The sequence below is a fragment of the Hermetia illucens genome, chromosome 3, assembly GCF_905115235.1.
Source record: "Hermetia illucens chromosome 3, iHerIll2.2.curated.20191125, whole genome shotgun sequence".
Lineage (NCBI taxonomy): Eukaryota > Metazoa > Arthropoda > Insecta > Diptera > Stratiomyidae > Hermetia > Hermetia illucens.
This window is the reverse complement of record NC_051851.1, coordinates 117,524,518-117,544,025: the sequence shown is the minus strand read 5'-3', so window position 1 is coordinate 117,544,025 and position 19,508 is coordinate 117,524,518.

The window sequence follows — 19,508 nt, the reverse complement described above, 5'->3', positions numbered from 1 at the left end:
GATGACATCTTATTTGCATGGCTTAAGATGCAGTAAGTTCGCGCGAAATTGGCAAGTTTGAACTGCTGGAAGTTTGACACTAAAGACTGGACTTTCATGAAACTTGGCATGCGTATGTGCGATACTGTACTCTAACCTGTTGCGAAGTACTCTTAGGATGAACTTAAGGGGGGTTTCCAGTCAATGCCTAAAAATTGATAATATACTATTAGTAAGTTTATTTGAGTATATATCAGAATGGGACATATTTCGAGGCCTAGATTTTATGTAAGCGAACCACCCTGGTTTTTTTTCAGGTTTTGGGGTTGGGTAGTTTCCGAAAGTGAGGTCTGTCTCAGTTTAAGTCATCATATCAGTTTCTTAAAGTACTAGTCGAGACCTTTCATTTGGCACCCCGTGTGATTATATTCGGTGAAAAGAAAAACTGTACATTCCTCTTTTGCATGTATGGGGAGCCCCCCATAAACTCCACCTAAATTTATGTCACTCACCGTATGCGTGGGATTTCACAGTTTCCATATGTTCACTAAATTGCGTTCACATCGGTTTTGCCGTTTTGGAGAAAAGTTCGTCTGACAGACAGACAGTGAATCGATTTTAATAAGGTTTCGTTATACACAAAATTGAATTGAATTGAATTGAATTTTGCCTCTCGGTCGTTGCAATCGGGTCTCGCTCGCTTTAATGACACCACAGAGAGTGAGGTGTCCAAAATTGTCCCTAACGTCCTAAGTCTGGTTAGCAGGGGGATACTATAGTGGAGCTTCAGTATTTGCGAGCGGGTTTCACCACCAATTTCAATATCTTCTTAGGTTTTTTTGGGATAGCTCCCTTTACTTGGTCGAATCATTGTTAATACAAATGGGACGGTTCGTGCTGCGCAGTATTGTAGAAGCCCCAACGAGCTGGTTAAATTTTAAAAGAAGGTCAAATATGGTGGTCAAAGGGTAGTATAGGTCCCAGGGAGAAACATGGATTGGTACCCACGATGGACATAAAACCTGGGAAACGTCTGTTGAGCTAACACCAACAGCTCTACTACCAAAGCCTGTCTCCACTTCCACGTGGTGACCATTGGGAGCTCTATTTAAGGAAAAGCTGCAGACGGAGAAGGATGAAGGCGAGTCTCTCGCGCCTCAAAACGGGACGAATTGTAACAACTGGTCCTCCAGGTTGGGAGTTGGGGGTTGCGTTGGACAGGGACCGGTTTCCTGGAGGAGAGTCACTACACCATATATTATAGTGGCCATCCAGTAAACCATGTGCTCCGAGTAGGTTTCTTAGTCAGCCAAAAAATAAAACTTGTTGTTATCGGCTTTGGAAACATAAGCGAACGGCTATGTACTCTGCGTTTGCGAGGCAAATTTAGAAATATAAGCATCATTAACGTTCAAGCCCCTACAGAGGAGACTGCTGGGTCGGAGAAGGATCGAAATCTATGAGCGCCATGACCGTCCGGTTGTGGATAAAATCCGGCACAATAGGTACCGGTGGGCGGGTCACTTAATCCGTATGTATGAGGATAACTCAGCTCTGTGGTAGAAAAAGAAGACGGCTGATTGCAATGACATTTTATGCTCTGAATCAAATGAAAGTATCTGAATCTGTGGAATGCACTTTTCAATAGCGCTTCTAGTTTTATTTTCAGCTATTTTGCCGTCACTTAAAAGTGAAGTCTACATATTTGATGAATAATACACAAAAGTGAAGTCATATAGTTTTATTGCTTTGGCATATCCATATTCTGTAGAAAATTTAATTAGTTATGAAATTAAGAAAATACCAGAAAAAAAATGCGGAGAATTGCACTTTTATATTATATTCACTTTAGCAACTATTAAATAGTTCCAGATTACAATTCTAAAAATACGTTTACCACTAGATATAAATTGAACTTTTGATTGATTTATTCACCTAATAATATACCTGCAAAGATAAAATCGGAAGTATTTAATAAATTGAGAACTTATGGTTGTTTGGATAACTCCTTTTAGGGGAGATTTTGCATGTGTGACATAATAGGATTGAGCAACATCAGTACTAAATAGGTGAATGCTGTCAGCCAATGAAGAATTACGTTGTGAAATTGCTTCATGCATTAGCGCAACCTGGATGAAGTGGCGGTCCACAACTGGCGCTCTCTGTGATCGAGGTATCAACGAACGTCTCAAATCTAAAATTCACCGCAATCTCGTCCGGCTTCAATGGTTGTGAACGTTGGCCGACTATAAAATACATTGAAAGGCGTCTTGCGGTGATGGAGACAAAGATGTTACGTTGGACAAAAGGCGTAACACGCCTTGGTCACATCTGAAATGGGGATATCCGCGATCGATATGAGATTGCATCGATCGCGGAGAAATTGCGAGAGAGGTGTTTTCGATTGTATGGTCATGTAATTCGCGCTAACGGGAATTCACTTGCCAAGATCTCTGAGCATCGAAGTCGAGGTCGCTTGTGAACGGGATAAAGAAGAATCATGAAATAGGTGTATGTCCATAAAACTATTGAAATAACTTTGAAGCGATTAATACACCAATATTAATGGCGTTACAACGGCCGTCCTATCCTCAAACGCCTCGGTTTCGCCCCAAGATCGTTCAGTCCTTTACTCTCTTTTTTTTTGCATTCTGGCTCATGCCATTGCTCCGTGAAAGCAAGGATTACGTGGCCCTCTTCTACCATAGACGTTGCCGTTATAGACCTACAGGGTAGGAGCTCTCTCATCTATTAGCGCTGCAGTCTGTTAAGCCTATTTTTATCTATGATTGCAAGATATCGATATGTGACACCTTTATATAGGAATTTGAAGATTCTCTGAAGCATATCTGTTCGCTTATAACCCAACTGCTCGAAGAATACATGAGGACTCACAAATTCTTGGTCTCGCACAATAAGAGTCTAGACCTAATAAAAAGATATTTTGAGATTTCGATTGGCATCCATTATTGAGCAGTAAAGTTGGGAGATGCCTGCTGGATCAACACCCACATCCTATCTCCACCTCCAAATGTTGTTTTTTTTTAACGAAAAACTGTAGATGGAGAAGGATGTGGGAAAGTGTTCTGCGCCTATAAATAAGACAATTGTGTCAATTCGTTCTGCAGGTTTGGGTTAGGTAGGGCTGGCAGCTCTACATAAAACCGATTGGTACGAAGCCACAAAGGAATTAACTGTACAACGACGGATTCGGGAAGGAAAAAATACAAAGAATTAGGACCGGTTTTTCAGAGAAGAGCCACTACACCATATACTATAGCGGCCATTCAATAGGCTATGTACTTGAAGTAGGTTTCCTAGTCAGCCACAAAATAATACCTGCTGTTATCGGCTTTGAAAATAGAAGCTAGTCACTACGCACTGTGAGCTTGTGAGGTGAATTTCGAGATATAAGCTTTCTTAACGTGCAGATCCCTACAGAGAAAACTGAAGAGTCGGAGAAGGATATCTTCTACAAGGCAGTGGAACGAACGAAGGGTACTTAAGGTATGATATCAAAATCATACTTGGAGATTTTAACGCCCAAGTAGAGACGGAGCGCTTACTTAGTCGATTCGGCGGCTTCTGCAGCACCTGTAAAATTGTCAATGACTTTAAATTGCGGATTATTCAACTAGCAATGTTACACGAAATGGCTGTTGGAAGTACCTGAGTTGCGCGGGAAGAGATCCAAAAACAAGGCTAGGTCCACTTTTAAATAAATTAAACACGTATTAATGGAACGCCACTATCTCTCAGCCTTGATGAATGGGAACATATAATAATAATAATCGTTGGCGCAACAATCCATGTTGGGAACATACAGGGGACAAATATAGAATAGGACCACTATTTGATGATATGGTGCTAACCCGGAACCACTCTGCGGAAAATGAAAGCTAACAGAGGTTTTGGAGCTTCATCTCCATAGACAAATGATTCTCACTGATGAGGACAACTGGTCTTCAAAATATAGATAAACAATTAATAAATAAATTTTGTTGTTTTTTTATGGTGCCAACTATAAACAAGCAAAACCACTGGTTCGACGATGACTGTAAACTAGCAGCGGAACATAAGAACGCCGCATATCGGTAAATGTCGCAATTTATCGGCCAGGTACAACCAACCATATGTGCTTCGATGCTCACCCTGATTACCGATCGTATGGACATATTGGAGCGTTGAATTTTTTTATGAACTGTTCAAAGAGAAGAATATCGGGGAGTTGAATAGACGATGGTTAAATGCTGCCTTCATCAAGCATGGAAGAATCCACACAATTTACCGGCTGACGACTTATTATTTTAATAATAAGTCGTCAGGAGCCGATGGAATTACCGCTGAACTGGTTAAATAATGAGTTGACCAACTACACTAAGCAGTTTATAAACTTACTTTCAAGATTTGGGACAGCGAGTCAGTCTCTGATGACTGTGCAACGAGGGAGGCATTACCTGCCTCAGCACACAGTATTGAGGTATAATGTTGCTAGTGCGGGTAGCCTCATACGCCCAGAGCATCAAGGTCCATACTCAAGCAAATGAGGAACAGATCAGAATTTCGTTGTGCGGCTAGCGAAGGAAGGAAGGAGAAACTGTTGGAATATGGCACCAGTTGCACCATCTTTTTGTCGACTTCAAGGGCGCATATATTAGCACATTTAGGGTAAAACTGAACATGGTAATGAGAAAATTTGGTATCCTGATCAACAACGGTCTGAGACTCAGGGGATGTGTGCGCATCCTCTTTAGCCTGGCACTGGAAACAGTCATCTATGATGTTGATATTAATGCGAGTGGCACTATCCTCTTCAACTCCACCCAACTACTGGCCTACGCTGAAGATATTGACATTATGGGAAGAACAACCCAAGATGTTCGGTCTGCCCCAAGAGCTTGGGCTGCACATTAATGAAGGCAAGACGAAATACATGTGGCAACGTCAGCACCGAAAACCAAAAAAAAATATCAACATCAAATGGCGTTGGTCAAATGAGAACAATAATGATGGGAGACTGCAATTTTGAGACCGTTGATAATTTCTCCTTTCTTGGATCGAAAATCACCGTAACCGAGCCTATTTTAGATTACAAAAACTGTTCCGCTCGAAACACCTCATCATAGGGTCAAAGCTTTTACTGTAAAATAAAATGATTTTGTCAGTCCTCATGTATGTGCAATATCTATGGTAGAAAAATAAGACGTCGCAGACCCTGCCTTCGATGAAGCGATGGCCGAGGCCAGGACGCCAGACGGCTTTTGCGGATATTGAATTGGTGGACCTCGGCGTAAAGCCGAGATGTCTGGTTACTGCGTCGTTGATGATGATGATGATTAAGTGTGAGAAGCAAAGGGAATTAAGAGAAGTTTCTTCTGACAATTATACATGAAGTAAAGTGTGTTGGGTCGCAGTATATACAGATGCATTTGGTAGAAGGAAAGGGAGTGTGCTAGAGTCGGCCGTTGCTGCCGTGCTTTTGGAAGTTTTGGACGCCATCGAAACTGGATTTTGTGATTTGCGCATTGGGTGTGAATGTTGGAAAGAACCCTCAGGACAGTCTATTTTTACCGGGTGGCACATTTGACTCATCAGCTGACACACCTGCCCCGCCTTTACCTTTATCTAGCTGTCCTCTTTCGGTTTATCAAATTCATCTTCATCCATCGATCCATCATCAACATTCAAACTCCTTTTTTAAGGTTTTGGGTAAATCGGTTCACTGTCTGTCTGTCTGTCTGTCATACGCATTTTTCTCAGAAACGATTGTACCAATTGAGACCAAATTTGGTGGAAAAGTGTGTGACATAACTCTACGTGGAATTTAGGGGACATGCAAAACGGGTGTAGAATTTTATTTACCGAATATAGTCATGTGGGGTAGCAAATGAAAGGTTTCGATTAGTACTTTTCAAAGCAATTCTGATATTTAATGTACAAAGAGGCGGTGGCTGAAAAGTGGTAATTTCTTTCACAGACTCATTTTCTGAACCTAGTCAACCGAAAAATCTGAAAAAAAAAACACGAAGCCACACTATACGGTGCCTGACTTCACTCAAAGAGGTGTGCTATCGCCACTTCTGTGATGTATGCGAATGACGTGGCTGTGCTAGTTGTTTGTCGAGATCTCGGAACGGTGTGTAGAAATACACAATGCGCCGTTGATTTGATTGATAGTTGGTGCCTCAGGCATGGACTTTCAGTAAATCCTAATAAGACAACAATGGAATTATTTATAAAAAGGAGGAAACTGAACGGTCTTTGCTTTCCAGAGATGAAGGGTACAAGCCTTTCAACTCTTCGAAGAAGTGAAATATCTGGGATTTATTCTAGACAAGAAGTCGCTTTGGAGCAAACATGTAGAGATAAAGATGAAACGAGCTCTCACAGCTTATGGACTGTGTAGACGGACCTTTGCCTCGGCGTGAGGACTTAGGCCTTTATATATGTTGGTATTCATCATCATCAACGGCGCAACAACCGGTATCCGGTCTAGGCCTGCCTTAATAAGGAACTCCAGACATCCCGGTTTTGCGCCGAGGTCCACCAATTCGATATCCCTAAAAGCTGTCTGGCGTCCTGGCCCACGCCATCGCTCCATCTTAGGCAGGGTCCGCCTCGTCTTCTTTTCTACCATAGATATTGCCCTTATAGACTTTCCGGGTGGGATCATCTTCATCCATACAGATTAAGTGACCCGCCCACCGTAACCTATTGAGCCGGATTTTATCCACAACCGGACGGTCATGGTATCGCTCATAGATTTCGTCATTGTGTAGGCTACGGAATCGTCCATCCTCATGTAGGGGGCTACAAATTCTTCAGAGGATTCTTCTCTCGAACGCGGCCAAGAGTTCGCAATTTTTCTTGCTAAGAACCCAAGTTTCCGAGGAATACATGAGGACTGGCAAGATCATAGTCTTGTACAGTAAGAGCTTTGACCCTATGGTGAAACGTTTCGAGCGAAACAGTCTTTGTAAGCTGAAATAGGCTCTGTTGGCTGACAACAACCGTGCGCGGATTTCATCATCGTAGTTGTTATCGGTTGTGATTTTCGACCTTAGATAGGAGAAATTGTCAACGGTCTCAAAGTTGTATTCTCCTATCCTTATTCTTCTTCGTGTTTGTGTTTGACCAGTGCGGTTTGATGTTGTTGGTTGATTCGTCTTCGGTGCTGACGTTGCCACCATATATTTTGTCTTGCCTTCATTGATGTGCAGCCCAAGATCTCGCGCCGCCTGCTCGATCTGGATGAAGGCAGTTTGTACGTCTCGGGTGGTTCTTTCCATGATGTCGATATCGTCAGCATAGGCCAGTAGTTGGGTGGACTTGAAGAGGATCGTACCTCTTGCATTCACCTCAGCATCACTGATCACTTTCTCGAGGGCCAGGTTAAAGAGGACGCATGATAGGGCATCCCCCTGCCGTAGACCGTTGTTGATGTAGAATGGTCTTGAGAGTGATCCTGCTGCTTTTATCTGGCCTCGCACATTGGTCAGGGTCAGCCTAGTCAGTCTTATTAATTTCGTCGGGATACCGAATTCTCTCATGGCCGGGTACAGTTTCACCCTGGCTATGCTATCATAGGCGGCTTTAAAGTCGATGAACAGATGGTGCAACTGATGTCCATATTCCAACAGTTTTTCCATCGCCTGCCGCACAGAGAAAATCTGATCTGTTGCTGATTTGCCTGGAGTGAAGCTTCTTTGGTATGGGCCAATGATGTTCCGGGCATATGGGGCCATCTGGCCTAGCAAGATAGCGGAGAATATCTTATAGATGGTACTCAGCAACGTGATACTTCTATAATTACTGCACTGTGTGATATCTCCCTTTTTATGTATGAGGCAGATTATGCCTCGTTGCCAATCGTCAGACATTGATTCGCTGTCCCATACCTTGACCACAAGTTGATGAACCACTTGGTGTAACTGGTCGCCTCCATATTTAACCAATTCGGCTGTAATTCCATCGCCTCCTGGCGACTTATGATTTTTTAGCCGATGAATTGCACGGACTGTTTCTCCTAAACTTGGTGGTGGCAGTATTTGTCCGTCGTCTTCAGTTGGCGGGACCTCCACCTCGCCGATGTTCTGGTTGTTCAGTAGCTCATCAAAGTACTCAACCCATCGCTCTAATATTCCCATTCTGTCGAAATCAGATTTCCCTCTTTGTTTCGGCAAGATGAGCATCGAGGTGTATAAGGCTTCATCCTGCTGACTTGTTGGTAAAACTTCCGCGCCTGATGCGGTTGCTCCCTGTACTTTTCTAGTTCACAGACTTGTTGGTTCTCCCAGGCTTCCTTTTTCCGTCTGTGAAGTCGCTTCTCCGCTCGACGGAGTTCGTGATAAGTCTCTGCGCGTGCCCGCGTTCTTTGAGAATGCAACATTACTCGGTATGCGGCATCCTTCCGTTCCGTTGCTAGCTTACATTCATCGTCAAACCAGCCGTTCCGACTCCTTTTGCGGCTGGGACCAAGTATATTTGTGGCCGTATCTATGATAACGTTCTTCAGGTGGTTGTGAAGATCATTTGTTGATGCTTCATCTTCAGGTCCTCTGTATGTTGGTATTATTAGGTCGTTATTCGCTTAATGCATCCGTAGTGTAGTGGGTTAAGGGAAACAAAAGAGTTTTCGCTTTAAACTACCCACACTGCAAAGAACTGTGTGTCTGAATATCACCGGCGCTATGAGCACGACATCCGGTGTAGCTCTTAATTCATTTCTTAATTTACAGCCCTTGGATTTGTCGATTCAGAGCACTGCAATGAGAGCAGCTCATAAACTAATTCGATTAGATGTATGCAGAAACAATGAACATGGGGGGCACAGAGCATTGCAAGAGTTATTGGGAGAATTGAATCCAGTTTTTGCAATGCCTTTTGATTCCCGGATCCCCATCCATCTGGTTGATGGCATGGAGTTATCTTGAAACGAAGGGAAAACTGAAACGAACGTGTCAGAACATGCTGACGTCTTCTACACCGATGGCTCAAAAACAGAAAATGGTTCTGGAGCAGAAGGGTACCTCTCGAATAAAAACGGGGAGTGGGGTTTTCCCTGGGACAATATACAACGGTCTTTTAGGCTGAAGTGTATGCGATCCCAAGGGCAGAAAACTGGATGATTGACGAGCGGTTTAATCTGCAGCGATAGTCAAGCTACATTGGGGGCGTTGAGCGATCCTTTGATCACTTCGAAAATCGTTCCAGAATGTAGAAATCGATTGTACTCTCAATGTCGCTCATGCCTGGACCAGAACCAGCAAGTGGGCATCAGCATTGGCTAATGTGGGTATTAAAAACTGGGGACAAGCTTCCTCTAATGGCAGGTAGCTGAGCCTTAATGCTGCTAAACACACCAAACTTTTCCTGTTAAAACCAAGTAAACATACTGCAAAGTTTATCTTGTCGAAAAGCAGGAAGACTTGCAGCAGTTTTGTGGGTATTCTGACTGGCCATACTTCACTAGCTGGGCATATGTTCAGAATAGGAATTTTCCGAGATGATACGTGCCCATCCTGTATTGAGGAAGTGAAATCCACGGAACATTTTCTATGTGAGTGCCCCGCTTATGGACGCATCAGACATCAGATTTTTGGTGCTGATGTGCTCCAACTGCAGCGGGTAGCATCACATCCACTAATGGAAATCCTGCGATACATAGACGAATCCAGGATATTTCGTTAGACGGGGGAATCGAGTACAATGGACCACTAAGGTCTGAGTGCTCAGAGGCTTTGCCTCTCCTCCACCTCAAACACAAGCACACACATACACATATAGCGAATCTCCGAAATAACCTCCATACCAAATCAAGTTAATAATAGTGTATCACTATCATTTTTAGTACTTGCCTGCAAAATCCGCTTTAAGTTCATCCTAAAATCATCTATTTGCAGTAGTATGGACTATAATATAAAGAATAGTTCTACCAAGTTTGGCGGAAATCGCATAATTATTAACAGTTATAATAGGTCAAAATTGTCGCTTCAGTGTAAATTCTAAGAGTTTGAATGTCAGGATCATGTGAAAGTGAATATTCTGGCATAATATATGCGTATTACGTGCTAGGTACTAACACGACAAATTTCCACTCAAACCTTTCATACCTGAACCGTCCAGCTTCAGGTTTTCTGATTTATTTTTGTTCGGCCTATTTAGTAGCTACCACTTTTCTCAGCGATAGGCCTGGTTAAAATTGAGTCAAGAGGTTCACCATCCAGCGGATTAAGGCATTGCTTCTTTTGGTCGACCTTTGTGTCATTTATCATCGACTTGGAAATTCAGGTCTATCTTAGCTACCCAGACGCGGATTGAATGGCCTTACCCATCTCCCAGGATTTCTCCGCAACGCCATAACGATCGTCAATGTCCGAGTGCGATCATGGTGCGTTATGGTATTGAGCGAACGAAAGACCTTTGTCTCCATTACTGGGAGGCGGTGTTCATTGCCTTTTGGGATCCGGTAAGCACTTGGGAAGTGACAGAGCGATTAACACTGAAGACGTTTGTGAAGCGTTGCTGTATCTAGGTTGATGCATCAGTTAGTTTATGGCGCAGATTACTACAGATATGTAAAACGTTCAGTTCTCGGCTGTTGCAGTTCAATGACAATATCATCAGATCTTTTTGCGGTTCCCGACTCCATTCCTTTGAATACTTCTCGAGCTTCTAAGACGATGGCAGATGGACTCACCCAACGCCGCGACGGCAGGAATTGTGGAAGTGCCAAATGAGTAGATTTTTCCGCTGAAATCTTCTGGAAAAATTCGCAATCCATTTGTGGCCATTTTTATCGCTTTCACGTTCCATGTCGTGTTTAATGTATTTTGCCCAGCAAAACATGTTTGCAATGGCTTATTAGCATGTGAAATACGATTGAACTTCGTATTTATTAGGCATATTTGTTAAATAGTTTCAACTTTGCAAATGTAAATTTCGCGGCACTTTAAGAATAGTGAAAACATATCAAATCATTTTTAGTATGTGTTATCAGCAGTACACAACCAATAAATTAGTCGCGCTTTTCCAAACTAAAGGCGTTAAAAATTTGATATTATTGACAGTTGATAAAGTCTGCTTGACATACTGTGATTACATAATCAGCAATTCTATTTGTAGCATTCCTGCAATCACAGAAATTGCAAAATTCAAGAAATTATTTATGCATTTCCATTCCATTAAATGTTGGGCTGTTATACGTAAAGGATGCTATTGTAATCTGGAAGGGAGCCCAGCAACTGGCGAAGTATGTTATGTATAATTTTGAAGTTGTTATTCTTCTTCGAGTTTCACATTGTGAATGTTCAAAGACGTGATGAATAGCCCGATTTTGTATACAAAAAGCAGTGGTCAAAAGTGACTGCTCACTCAATAATTGCAAAGAAGAGGACATATCTCAATAAAGTGTTCGTTAAATTGAAAATAATATTGGAGAGTGAAAAAGAAATGAATACCTATCGGAAAGGAGGTTCCGGATCGATTTTTAGACCTATCGCTAATGCTATGATAAACCACGAAAAGCCATCGATCTGATAAATAGTCAAATGGCTGACAGCCTGTGCGCTTTAAAAAGGAAATGAAGTTAGACTTGTCTGTGAAAGCAATGGGCAAGCAGCATGATAATAATAAATCGTAATTAATCTGTTGACCTCCGCCTGCAAAAGAGGCTTTCTGGTATTATTTATCCAGGAGGACAAGGCAGAAACGGTGAGAGAGATGCTCGCAGTAATAAGGTAACAGAACGGAGCCTCGCTTGATAGATGAGATCTTGCTCGCGTTAAAGAAAGTTAGAGGCTAAAGTTAGCAAACCTCCGGAAGAACCACAATAGGACAGATCCATATGCCTTTTGGTTACCATGGGAAAATGTTGGAGTGAGCAATCTGTACCAAGTTCATGCTTCCATCGACGGCACGTGTTGAGGCCAAAGTTTCATTCGCGGGTACGACAAAGCAACGTTTTCGAACATACCATATCTCGTCAGTTGTATCAAGGCTGAAGGGAACGAATCCTTCGAAAGATTGGAGGCTAAGTGTTAAATGAAGCGATGGCGGTGTTCTCAATTCGTTTCAATTCGTCAGCAAAGAAGATTCGTTAAAGGCGCATATGCAGTGAAGGCTACTAAACTCGATGAATGGGTTTTGTATGTTGATACCAATCCATCAGATAGCGAGTAGAGTGAAGCCACGAGAACTGCATGAACGCATAATGTTAAGCTTCGTATCAAATCGGTTAGAATACAATATGAATATAGCAGAATTTAACGGCGGAATGAAGCAGGACCCCTACTAAGAAGTATGGGGGATGGTGACAACTACATCGACTGTTGGTATTCCCAAAGGGGACGATACAAAGATTTGGGAATAAACGCGCTACCAATTCTTTTACGGTCGTCACGTGACAAGTGTCGTTTATTAAAAGCAGTCGAAGGGATGCACAATCCGTGTCATATAATATTTTTCTAAAATGTAGATAAAGTGTAATATTTCGCAAATAAACTGAACATGGGAAAATAGGATCGACTAAACGATATTCATGTATACGTTTTTCTAAATGGACGAGTTTACTTGCGGCAATATGAAAAGCTTGCATAGCTCATCATCCTAATCCTAAAGTAGTATAATACCATTTAAGTGAATCGGAGGTGGTCATCTAATAAGTTTCATAAAATACCAAAAAATTGAGCGTAGTTGATGTGATTTCTGCCTAGTAATAAACGTGGAACAGTGTTAATTGTCCAATGGCCGCTCCTTTACAGGCAAGCACCCCAAAAGGGAAAATCCATCTAGACAGCGCTCCTCGAATTGACGGTAGAAAATGGGAAAACGATATCTAAAAAGCAATTCACTTTTTTTTTATGTTGATCATTTGGATTTTTCACATCTTGAAAAAGAAAAGAATATGTTCTAGACGTTGCCTATATAGGAGGAAATCCTCTTCTTCTTGTTAAGGTTCTTAGTATTGCGAAATTGCAAGGACTTACGCAACCGAATGGAGAAATCTGATCTCATATGGGCAAGTGAAAATGCTTGTAACATAATCTGAGACCGCTGGAGCGCTAAAATCGCACTGGAATATTTTGAAAGCTTGATCGACAGAGGGGACGCATGTGCTGAGTTTAGACCACCGCTCCACCTTCTCTTCAATGATTTCGAAAAGGGTTTCGACAGCGTAAATAGGAAGTGCATCAAATAGGAGGGGCATTCCGAAGAAATTAGTACCTATTATTATAGGCAACTAGCTAGAATTAGCTAGAATTCATTTAATACCCTGAATATCCGCCATTATATTTGACACCCTTTTCAATCTTCCCGGCAAAGATGATATCAACTTTCGATGAGTTTCTGCTCGAAAAAACCTTTGTATATTTTCCCACGACTGCGATATGTTTTGGCAAACTGTTAAGTTAAGAGACGTTCACATTATGTCTCTGAAGCTATGTTTTGACTAATTGCAATGTGTGCTTTGCCCTGTTGAAATGTCCAAATAAGTAGCAGTTATCGGCATAAGGCACCATTACGGTTTCCAACAAATCCTTCTGCAAGTATCTATCCATTACACTATAAATTCGATGTATCGTACCTACACCTTGCATGAGAAATAGCCTGATATCATTATCACGACATTGCGGTAGATTTCAGATTTGAAACGTACGTTGATACCTCGATCATAAAAACATCAGTTGCTTAACGCCACTTCATCCAGGTCGCGCCAACGCGTGAACCAGTTTCATAATGCCATTGGCTGATAGCATTGATCCGAGATATTTAAATCGCTCAGTTTTTGTCAGGTCACTGTCACTGACAGTGATAGTGCTTGTTTCATTTGGATTGCAAAAATTCAATTTTATTCAATCCAGAAAAGCTATGTAAAGAGGGCGATGCTTCTCACGGTGTTTCTCCATGAGTAACCGCGCAGCGTGTATTGCGTCAGCAGTTCCCCCAGTTCTTGTCAATCCCGGCTTGATTCACGGTTATTTTAAGGATTTCGCGAATATGGTTGTGGAGAATGCGTTCAAAAACCTTCCTCAATAACCCGATTGAAGAATTCACTGAGCCAAGTGTTGGGTCCCAGGTCTTCACTTTCCAGAGCTCAGATGCGATGTCTTTAGGTCCTGTTGTTTTCTCTGATTTCATTCATTTTATTGTTCCCGCAACTTCAGTTGGACTGACAGTTACGTCACCGTGTTTTACGTGGGTACCTGTCTGGTGGACTTAATCCCATGGTCTTCTTAAGACATGAATTGATTTTGTGGTCACAATCAGAGCCCTGCCGCAGCAAGCTACGACGGTACCAGTCTATACCGAGTGCATGGTCCAGCATTCATACTGGTGGATGCAAGGCCTACAAGATCTACCGAACTAAAGAGTACGGCACCCGTGTTAAAACGCAACACCACGCCGAGGCCCGAAGGTCTTTTCTCGCTTGAGCATCACCAACATGAAGCTCCCACTAGAGGCCAACGGCAAACAACCGAGCTGTACTCATATACAACGGGAATTCTCCCGAAGTATAAGAGTCAAGGGGCTACCTCGGTTCCCATGGTACCAGTATACCCCTGGTAAGGTTTCGTGACCGAAGTCACTTCAGATGAGTCCCCGTGCAGACTCGGGTCTGATCGCCCTGATTAGGCCTTTGGAGCATTCGCCTACTGAATCACGGCCGGCAAACCAAAGTGATTACAGCGTCTCCCGGTGCCACCACTATGGAGGCTCTCCTCGGCCACTTGGTTTTGGTTTGGCCGATAGGGTTGCCGCCCCATCTTCCTCGCCGCCACCTCTGAGCACCAGTTGGACTGACAGATGGAATCGCTCCAAATGTCTGTAATGCTTGTGGAAGTGGAAAATTGACAAATCCTTTCGTTGAAATTTGCTTGAAATGTCGCGGCTTGACGATCGGTAAGCAAAGTACCGTTCTTGTCATTAATGTAACAGATACAAATCTCTCTCGCCATGCCAAGTGACCAGTTTATCGTAAAGATCTTTGTAGTGGACTGCTCGGGTGACAGGGATCGTCTTCTTTGCTTCTCGGTTGGCAATTTGCCAATTGGCGAGCGTTTCATTGTCAAGAAACTTTATTTCAACATCAGTATTCAAAAGCCAAGTATCTCGGTTGATGACCCGCTTATTTGGCTTGGTAGCCCCCGAGGGTGGATCGTGTTCCCGCCCCCGCTTCGTGGATCGTGTTCCACGTTAAGATTCCACGAATCCTCCACATTCGTAATGGATGGTAATCGAGTGTCATCATTTATTCTTTGTTCTTACGAAATCGTCATCCCGTGTGTCGGATCCTAGGAATCGCATTCTACTTTTTAAATGCGTTTTTCTCAAAACTGCATCTTGAAAATCTGTTGTCACCATAGCCCAAAATTTATCTAACGAAATTTTTTAAACTTTCATGACTTATTCAGAACATATTTCCACGGTCTGCCAACTAGGATAATTGCGATTCATTCAGTAGTTTTTTTATTCATTAAAGAAGCCTTGAAAAAACACCAAAATTTATAAAAAGAAGTTTAACAAGGCACCAAAAATTTGCCTTTTAATATTTTTTAATAATCTTAGTTTGCGGACTGTGGTTAAGTCCGCACGTTAAAATTCCGTTTACATTTTCCCTCTAAAATGATCATAGCGCCCTCTAACGTGGCAGCAGAAAAACACCTTTTTTGGAGATTGGTGTACAAGTTGCTCTGTATTTCAATAATGAATGATGTTATCGGGCTGAAAAATTTACTACACATACTCAAAATATTAATAAATATTTGTTCGTATTTGGACGTTTATCGAGTAGTAGTGATTATTTTATTAAGCATATATCGATATTTCGGGAACAACTTGTTCCCTTTTTCAGTGCACGCTTGTATGCACCGAAATATCGATATAGCTGAATAAAATAATGACTACTAGCGACGGAGACGGTGTAACGTTTGAATTCCTTAAACCTTTTCGCTAGAAACACCGCGACCACACATTGATTACTCTAGTTACGGCCTTGATCTGAATAATGTCGCGTAACGTTTTTATTTTTAGCTTAAAATCTTCAAAAAAAGAAGCCCTAAAGGATCTAAGAGTTTCTTCAGTACAAAGCTACTAAAAACAATTGCGATTATAAGATTCTTTTATACTTATTCATTGTAAGTTCAAGCCGATCGTCCACCATGCGGAATTTACTGGGAAGCTTCAAGGATCTTTTGGCAGCAGAGGAAAAAAGCGGAATCTACCGAAAAACTTGCAGCGATTGTAATAAGATATATATAGGACAGACTAAACGCCTGATAACGATTAGATTTAACGAACACATCACGGAAGCGGGAAGTAGTGTCTGGAAACAAAAGTCGTGCTTAAGATCATCAGTTGTAGCGCATACAGTCGAAGAAGGTCATATCATATCCACGGGAAAATCTTGAGTTTTTGCGTCATGCAAACCGAACGACAACATTGGCCCCTCGGGAAAGTTTAGAAATTTTGAGATTAGACGGAGCGTGATTATTGAAGATTCAGATAACTGATCATCATCATCAATGGCACAACAACCGGTATCCGGTCTAGGCCTGCCTTAATAAGGAATTCTGGACATCCCGGTTTTGCGCTGAAGTCCACCAATTCGACATCCCTAAAAGTTGTCTGGCGTCCTGACCTACGCCATCGCTCCATCTTAGGCAGGGTCTGCCTCGTCTTCTTTTTCTACCATAGATATTGCCCTTATAGACTTTCCGGGTGGGATCATCCTCATCCATACGGATTAAGTGACCCGCACACCGTAACCTATTGAGCCGGATTTTATCCACAACCGGACGGTCATGGTATCGCTCATAGATTTCGTCATTGTGTAGGCTACATGTAGAGGGCCAAAAGTTCTTCGGAGCATTCTTCTCCCGAAAACGGTCGAGAGGTAGAGGATGAAGGCAGTTTGTACGTCTCGGGTGGTTCTTCCCATGATGTCGATATCGTCAGCATAGGCCAGTAGTTGAGTGGACTTAAAGAGGATCGTACCTCTTGCATTTACATCAGCACCACGGATCGCTTTCTCGAGGGCCAGGTTAAAGAGGACGCATGATAGGGCATCCTCTTGTCGTAGACCGTTGTTGATGCCGAATGGGCTTGAAAGTGATCCTGCTGCTTTTATCTGGCCTCGCACATTGGTCAGGGTCAGCCTAGTCAGTCTTATTAATTTCGTCGGGATACCGAATTCTCTCATGGCCGTGTACAGTTTTACCCTGGCTATAGATAACTTTCCCTCGAAATTAATAAGACTCGCCGCGGTAATTAGCAGGCAATTAGTTTAAATTTTTTTAAAACCAATTAAATAATTAGTGAGTAAGTATAAAAGAATCTTATAATTGCATTTGTTTTTAGTAGTTTTGTACTTAAGATGGGGGTAAGTCGCTACCGAAATATTTATATATATACGTTTAAAACAAAAAATTGAAGTTTGGAGAAGGCTACTCCTTGCCTGTTAATTTCACTCAATATCAACTACCGCTGTTTAGGGCTTTTCGTCTACAGTCGATGATATTATCACGTGAATATTTCGACATTCCAGATGGCGCTGGCTGTCAATATGTCTTTCTGCGCCTCCTAAATAAGTGAATTCAACAGCTTTCTCCAACAAATTTTTTTAGGTGATTCCGAGCGAACTCACCCCTATTACGAATCCAACAAAAGTAATGGGAAACTACCCAAAGCTGCGAAAAGTGACGTGAAATACAATTCGTCCATAAGAAACCTCTTTGCAACAAACTATTTAGAGGCAAATATGGAGCAAGCTCTTAAAACTTACATATATATGTAGGCTATGCAGACGGACCTTTACCTTGACTGAGGACTAAGACCTCATCTTATATATAAAATTCTCATGTCACAATGTTAGTTACCATACTCCTTCGAAACGGCTTGACCAATTCTTTTGTAATTTTATCTGCATATTCAGTAGGTCTGAGAATCGGCTACTATCTATTTTTCATAGCTCTAAGTGATAAGGGTTGTCCACCCTTAACAGTTTTTTTTTTAATTTTGGAGAAATTTTTTTATTTTTATTTTTCTATAATGTGGCATAAAAAAATACATACAACTCTAAATTTTTACCCTTCTATCACCAACCGCTATTTTTTAGTAATTTAATCATTTTTCATCCAGCTCGATAACTGATCAATTATCGCCTTTTTAAGGTTTTGTGTAAACACAAAACCTTATTAAAATCGGTTTACTGTCTGTCTGTCTGTCCGTCTGTCTGTCTGTCTGTCCGTCACACGCATTTTTCTCGGAGACGGTTATAGCGATTGACACCAAATTTGGTAGAAAGGTGGGAACTGTGAACGCTCACGCATACAGTGAATTACATCCTTTTACGTCGAATTTAAGAGGGGTATCAAATTAAAAGTCTCGATTAGTACTTTTCAAAACCAATCTTAGTTTTGACATTCATTGGAAGGGTGGGGAGCGCGGGGGGTTGAAAGTGATCACTACTTTAAGGGGCCATTCTCAGAAACTACCAAACCGAAAAATCTGAAAAAAATCAGGAGGCTGCCACTATATGGTGCCTGGGCTCCGAAATACCTTCCGTGCCGATATCTGTATAAATAAAGTTAATAATAGTATATTACTACAATTTTTTGTAATTGGTTAGAAACCCCCCTAAGTTCATCCTAGTACCATGAAATTTTGCAGTAATATAGGCTATAATATAGAGCATGATCTTACCAAGTTTGGTGGAAATCGCACTATTACTAACAAAGTCATAATACCTCAAATTTGTTGCTTCTTTGAAAATTGAAGACTATGAATGTCACTATCAACCGAAAGTGGATACTCTCACATAATATGTGGATATATTACGTGCTACTTACTAAGAAATACACAAAACCTTTCGTACCTGAAGCGTCCAGCTTCCGGTTTCCCGACTTGTTTTGTAAATGTTTTTCACTCTATTTCAAATTTCCCTGTTAAAATTTCCCTAGCTTGAATTTTTTTATTTATAAAAATATATATTTGTTTTTATTATTATAGTTTATTCCTGATATATACTTAGTGTTACCAGTGCTAAATTTAAAAATTGTCCGCGCTTTTAGTGGATCAACACTCATTTGCCAGACTATACCGATGTCACTTCCCAGTAAACAGCACGGAGTAGGGATGAGACCAAAACCAATCTCCTGTTTCTCTCATACAATAAGACTTCTCTCACACCCTACAGAGTTTTCGGCCATCATTATTGTTTATGCATCAAATGTAGTAGCAACGTTTACAATTATCATTTTGCTATCTCAGTGTAACTCTCATATTAACTATTAATTATTCCTATTTTATTAATAATTATAAAATTATTAATTTTGAGTGTATTTTGCACGATTAGTTAATCAAGTGATTTACATAACCTCAAAAGCACTCAACACGTACAAACACTTCCCGTCATTCCACGTTCAACATACGCTGATGAGATCAACGCTTGCTTAAAATCATCTCCATTGTGGCGTAATGTTGAAAAAGTACAGCTGAAAGTAAATATGCGCGTTCAAATGCTTCAAGAT